The following is a 6,681-nucleotide window of genomic DNA, read 5'->3' as shown; positions in this document are numbered from 1 at the left end:
TTACCTGGTTGTGGTTATGTGTACCCTCCCTGTGTGTGGGGTCATGGGGTAGGAGTGCCTAGTGGGCATATCTTGGGGACAGGCACCCAGCACCCTGGCATCTGGTCATCCCCCCAAAGGTGCTCATGTTGTGGTGAGTGGGGGGGGGCTTGCCCAGGGACAGCAGCAGCCACTGCTCTCCTGGTGCACTCATCTCCCCCTCCTACAGCTAATGGCTGGGGCTAGCAGGGCCCATGAATGCTGCTGGCCCTACTGTGGGCAGCTTCTGCTCTGCAGCTGTGTGAAGCCTGGGTGAACAGTGGGGCAAGGCAGTGAGCTGCACACAGGTGACTGCCAGGGCCAGTATGGTGTTCAGCACCCAGCAGTCCTCCTCCATTGCCTCTACTACCCTGGCTACCAGCACAGCCTGTTGCTCCAGGGCTTCGACATGGCACCTCTCCAGAGCCAGAAGCCTCACCCTGAACTCCTTTTCCACCCAGCCCCATGCCTCCTTGAAGGCCAGATCTTCCACTCATCAAGCCTGCAAGTTTGCTAGTCACTCCTCAGACACCATGACCAACTGGTCCAGCAGTAGGGTCCAGTCCTGTGTCCTCTGCCTGAGCTGGCACATCTGCAGGGCTCGAGCTGAAGCTGGCAGAGACCCTGAGCCACCATCCATCTTGCTAACTGGAACCTCTCTCCCGTGTGCAGCTTCAGGACCTGAAGAGTCAGGAGAAAGAAGCTGTTGCTGAGAGTTTGCAACATTGGTCAGACAGACCCAGACTGCCAGCTGAACCCCCAAACTCTGCTTGCTTTCCAGAGACTGGTGGGCCACTGGGTACTGGCTGCAGGCAGCCTGCATTCCCCATCCCATTCCCAGGCTAAGACAGGCCTAGCTTCTGATAGCAGCTGGTGCCATGGCTCCACAGCTCATCCCCCCACTTCTCCTTCTGCAAGCCAGCCTCTCTCCTGTGCTACCACCAAGCCCACAGCACCTGGGGCCAGGGGGCAAGAGGCTTCTGGATGACTGGGATGCATAGCTGCCAGAACCCCTGCCCTCCTCACAGGGGCCTTTCTAAGGAGGTGCCTCAGGACCAGTCTCCACCCATAATGGCACTACACCTAAAGCGTGCCCCTGCTGCAAGTGTCCCGGGCACACCAAGAGGCACTGTTTGCATGAACTGAGGAGTGCATGACCCACTACACCCTGCTGCTAATGATGGCTTTGGTGCCCTGAGCATGCCTGTACACCTGGCATGGGACCTTGAGCTTCATTTATCTGGTGGGCAAGCCCACACTGCTCCACAACCTCTGCCATCACCTGGAGGGCTACCTGTGGCTGTACCAGTCCCTGCCCTCCTCAGCCAAGGAGTAGATTGCTGTGAGCATGGAGGGGGCATAGGCTGCTCAATAAAGTTTTCCACTGTCTTCTCCCTTCCTGCATGTTGTTGGGGGGGAGGGGGAACCTAGGGGACAGGAGAGCACAGGCAGGCCATGTAGGGAGGGAGGGCTAGGGCTGCAGCAGCAGCCAGGTCTGGGAGGGCCTTCTGTCTAGTGCAGGGCTTACCAGTGGTGGGTGGATCTGATGTGCCCAGTGGCTCAGGTCAGTCCCCTCTGGCAGCAAGGGTGTGCATCCTTGGCAGTGTCACAGGGGTGTGGCATCCAGCTGCCCAGGCAGGGGCCCCCTCTGGGGAGGAGCTGGACCTGCTAGTGGCTGGTACTGCCATGGCCAGCCTGGCCTCATAGGTAGGGCTGAGGCTGTGAGCTGGAAGGGCAGGTGCTGCCCCAGGTTCCCAGAGCTGCTGGATGATGCTGGGGGTAGGGAGCTCAGCAGGACAGGCTGCTAGTGGCCCAAGGGGTCCTTCTCCTGTAATGCATCACTATGGGAACCAGGCCGTAGCAGAGGTATGGGCAAGCTACCTGTGCTCTAATACATGGCATGGATGTGGCAGGGTTGCAGGGCATGAGAATATCATCCAGCTGCCACATAAAGGGCATGCACTTACTGGCAGTCTCCAACTGATGGTTGTGGTCAGTGATTCACTATGCCTGTGAAGCCTTGATTTTTATGCAGTGCTCGTGTGCTGACTGGTCATGCCCATGTTCCTGCAAATGGCCTGACAGCCCCTCATAAAAGTGGGCATTGGAGTGCCTGCCCCTCATGAACTGGCTGAGGACCTCATCCTTGCCCCACAGTGCAGTCAGGTCCCCAGTCTCCTCCTGAAACCTGTTGGGGCCCTGGGAGGCAGCATGTGGCATCAGAGAGGATGCCAACACAGCTCCCTCAACAGCTCACTGGGCCTCTGCACAGAAGTCCCAGTGTTGCTGGGCCTGGGCAGCTGCCTGCAGCACCCAATGCAGGGGCAAAGCATGGGACTGGAAGGTGCACAGTGAGATGGTGCTAGATAGCAGCTGCAGGGTCAGGGCAGGCTGCTGCTAGCCACCAAGAGGCAGATGGAGCTGGCCCAGGTGGCTAGAAGCTGGCTGTAGGTGGGCCTGGGTGCTGCCAGGTCTGACAGCTGCCTGAAGCCTCCTGCAGAGATGGATGGTGCGACCCTGGCAGTTTCACCAGGGAGTGGTCCCGGGGTTCAGGCAGGCTGCTGAAGCTGCCCTGTGGCCTGTGGTGGGGGATGCAGTGGCCAGCTGCATGCCCGCAGGCTTCTAAGGGCCTTGGGCCTGGGGCAGGCTTAGAGCTGGCCAGCCCTGGAGCAGGAGAGGCTCCCAGCCCCAGAGCTCAGGGGCTGGCCCCCTAGTGACAGGTCTGACTGAGAGCAAATTTGCTCCCAATCAGTGTCTACGCATTTGCTGCTGCTCAGTAACTCACGAGTAAATTTGCTACTTGCATTTCTAGGTAGCATATTTACTTATGATTAGAGCAGTTTACTGTACAGTACGTGTCTGCATGTGTAGATGTGGATGCTTACTGCACAGAAAACTGCTCTACTGTGGAAAAAAGTGCCTTGTATAGATGCACCTACTTTTGCTTTGAAAGAAAACAAAGCACTAAATCCTAACTGATCCACTAGATGTCTTGGGTAGATTTCTTTTCATGTTACACAATTGAATGGCAGTTTTCTTCACCTAACTGGGAATTTGAATGTGTAGTACCCTGCATAGTGCTCTAATTCCCAAGCCAGAGATCAACTGTGACCTCCAAGGAGAAGTATGATTCTATGTGGCTGGAATCAGCAATGCACTAGTTAAAAATCCCAGTTGGAATGGCTAGAGTTGGGACTGGTTGATCTATGGCCTGATGTTTAGAGCACTGTGCTAAGAAGAGCAAGTTTAAGCCCCCAGCTATGTGATGGTCTGATCTAACTGCTAGAGATGTTTTCTGAAGTGGGAAATACTTCAAGTAGTAAGTTTCCTCAGTGGTGTATTCAATCCATCAGCTGGGGAGATCATACTCCAGAAACTGAGAAAGTAGGTATCAGTTCCTTGTAAGTGTCACATGAATCTCTCACTCAGTACAACAGCATCTCACTTTGCACTCTTTTCTCCTAAATGTGGGCTACTTTTAAAGGTAGATGTGAAAAGGAAAATACCTTATGAACAATCAAGGGCACTGATGGGGGGCGGGGAGGCAACAAGAAGACATTCTCTTGTAGACGCTACCAGTGACAGAGATAGTGGATATACTAAAAAATGGCTTCAAATGTTAACAAGCAGAGCCAACCTTGTCATATCGGATGAATATCAAACAATGTTTTGCCAACATAACCAAAAATATATCCAACTTCTCTTTACCATTATCACCAGGGATCCTGGTTTTCTCTGATTTTTTTTTAAATCCCCAGTTTTCAGTTATAAAAAAACCCCCCAAACCCAGATTTTTCTGTCATTAAAATGAACCACCACTTCTGTGCGTGTGTGTGTGTGTGTATGTGTGCGCATGTGCATGTGTGCGCATGTGTGTATTGTGGTGGTTCATTTATATTAGTGAATATAATATTCAATATTATATTAGTGAATCACAGAAAAATATGGATTTGGGGTTTTTTATATCTGAAAATTTGGGATATTTTAAATCAGAGAAAATCAGGATCTCTGATTATCATACTACTATATCAATCTAGACATACAGTGAAGAATTAATGATTTTACTCTGGAAATTCCCCAAATATAATGAATTGATATTACCTTAACAATACTTCCATTTGGCCCCATTTTTTTAAGTCCTACCTTCTTTCCAATCTCCTGCTGAGTACTCTTTTCAATCTTCACAATCAAAAGCCATAATTTGTTTTCAATGTTATTTACATAAATAGAACTAGAATGTATTATATTTCAATTAATACTATATTTAAATTGAGACTAACAGTTTTCTTTAGGGGCACAACATTTTCTGTGTTAACATGAAAACAACACAAGCAATATTTGTAATAAAAACACTACTACAGCAACTGCATTAAATGTGCTGCATTAGGTTGAGATTTTCATTTTTAGAGCTTGTCCCCAATGACCATATGTTTAATTCCTTGCCATCCAATATTTTACTTGTTATAGTTTACAGCTCACACAGTTTTGCTAATTACATTCATTTATAACAATTAACAGGTGTGCATAGAAGTGCCTCATTTTCCACTGGTATTCCTGTTCCTAGAGAGTCTATTGCTTAACATTCTAGATAATATTACACAGATTTCAAAGGAAAGAAAAGAAATAAAGGAGGAGGGGAAATCATCAAGATAACTATCTACAGTGTGAATCCCTGAAATGCTACAGGGAAGGGATAGTCCCATATGGTTAATTTAGTTGGCTGAAGCCTGACCTAATCTCCCAGTGTTTTGTGTGTACTATTTACTTTTCAGGAGTCCACATTTCTTTGCTTGGCTGAATTCTGGGTTCATTTTTCCCTTACTGCTTTCCTCGGTGAGCAAAGGCTATTATTATTTTTTATAATGTAATACTTGACTGCTGCCCAGCAGTCCCTACCTACCTCAATTCCTCCTGCTTCTCAAGGGATAAGAATGAAAACCTACCTTGCTGCAACTTTCAAAAATTCATTGAACCTGAAAAGCTAAGAAAACACTGGGAAATGCATCAGAAGCACATGAGGAAATATCACATTTCTTTTTAAAAAATGTTACACTGAATTCATGATCACGTAACCAACTCAAACAGAAACCAAAGGATAACTCTCAAAGAGTAACAGCAGTAATGCAAGGCAACATGTACTCTAAACCTTTTATGTATAGAAATCTAAAAATAATGTTTCTGAAGGCTCTAAAATAGAGAAAATTAAGAAATCAGGTTTGGTATCTTAAAATTGCCATACTAATGTCAGTATCAGATTGTCTTGTGATTTCTAAATCTGTCCCACCCTCCTTTTTCCATCCAATAATTGTGAGTCTAACCAAAGGAAAACTAATTCCTTTGGGTCTTGAGGGATTAATGTCTCTTTTCAGAATTGCAGCTGTATCTTATCACTCACTGACACCTCTGGATGGTTTGGTGCTCCTGGAATTCATAACTTGGACTTTTGGAACTTTAACTGATAGGCTATATTTTTGAGATATAACAGACAAATCTATGAGACATGGCTGTCATAGTCTTGTTGCTTCTATCTGGCTTAGGTATCCCTAGACAAAAACACAGTGGAACCAAGGAAAACAAACCACTTCACTGTATATGTTCAAATTGTGTTTCTCAGGCCATATAGATGTTGTGTTTGATACTTAAATAACTTTACACAATCCTACTCTTTGTTCAGTGTAGATATAGAAATGCCACATAGCTACTAAGCACGCTTATTAAACTGTACAAGCAGATACACAGTAGGGCTGTGCAAAGCTTTGGTTGCTGATTCGATTCAGTGGAGATGAAGCCTGATTTGGTGGCTGAATCTCCAAATCCAAATCAAATCAGGAGACCCTTTAATCTCTCGGAATTGAATCAGAACCCTCTGAATCAATTCAGGTTGATTCAGACATAGACAGAGCTTTAAATATGTTTCTACATACCTCAAGGTACCAGGTGGCTTGTGAACACTGAGATGGTGGGGCAGATGGAGCATCCCACGGGAGCACGGGGTTCAGGGGGGGGCTCTTGCACGCTCGGCAGCGGACACAGAAATGGACCAGAAGAACTTCCGGACCACTTCCAGGTCCACTGCAGAGCACACAGGGGACTCCCCTCCCCAGCTCCCAGCTCAGCAACTGGTGCCTTCTGGGTCTGGGGAGGACACCCGGGGTCCCCCCATGGCTGATCACTGAGCTGGAGGGTGGCAGGGTGTCCCCCATGTGCTCAGTAGTGGACCAGAAGTACTTCCAGCCCACTTCTGGGTCCACTGCCAAATGCATGGGGGGCCCCCACGCTCCTGTGGAATGCCCCATTCACCCGACCAGCTCAGTATTCACAAGCCATGCCTGCTACCTTCAGGTTTGTAGAAAAAACATTTAAAGCTGTGTCTGTGGCTGAATCACTAATTCTCTGAATCAGCACCAAATCTTCAGATTCAGATTCAGCCGAATTGAATTGGGGGCAGTGATCCGAATCAAAGAATCAAATTGCAGTCCCTCAAATCGGCCCAAATCCAAATTGAATTTGGCCCGGTTTGCACACCCCTAATACACAGCTATGAGTGTGCATGCCTGGGCAAGTGCAAGTGCAAGTCCAAGTCCAAAAATGTAGCCTGGCAAACACCCATGAAGGCAGTGTGTTAGATGTGTCAGAACCAAATTTGATAACAGTGCTGGTTAA

The 6,681-nt window shown here is 48.1% G+C and overlaps 1 long non-coding RNA gene across 1 annotated transcript in view; it reads right to left on the bottom strand.

The window, feature by feature from the left end:
• Positions 1–2,778: 2,778 nt before the first annotated feature.
• Positions 2,779–6,681, bottom strand: part of LOC109302652 — a 5,300-nt gene continuing 1,397 nt past the window's right edge. Inside the window, exon 3 of the long non-coding RNA XR_002098882.1 lies at positions 2,779–2,877. This is a non-coding gene — a long non-coding RNA (uncharacterized LOC109302652). The remainder of the gene's footprint in view (positions 2,878–6,681) is intronic.

This window comes from Gavialis gangeticus, unplaced genomic scaffold, assembly GCF_001723915.1.
Source record: "Gavialis gangeticus isolate Ggan-Ray unplaced genomic scaffold, GavGan_comp1, whole genome shotgun sequence".
Taxonomy (NCBI): domain Eukaryota; kingdom Metazoa; phylum Chordata; order Crocodylia; family Gavialidae; genus Gavialis; species Gavialis gangeticus.
Note: the sequence above shows the minus strand (reverse complement) of the source record. Positions and strands in the feature narration are given on the sequence as shown.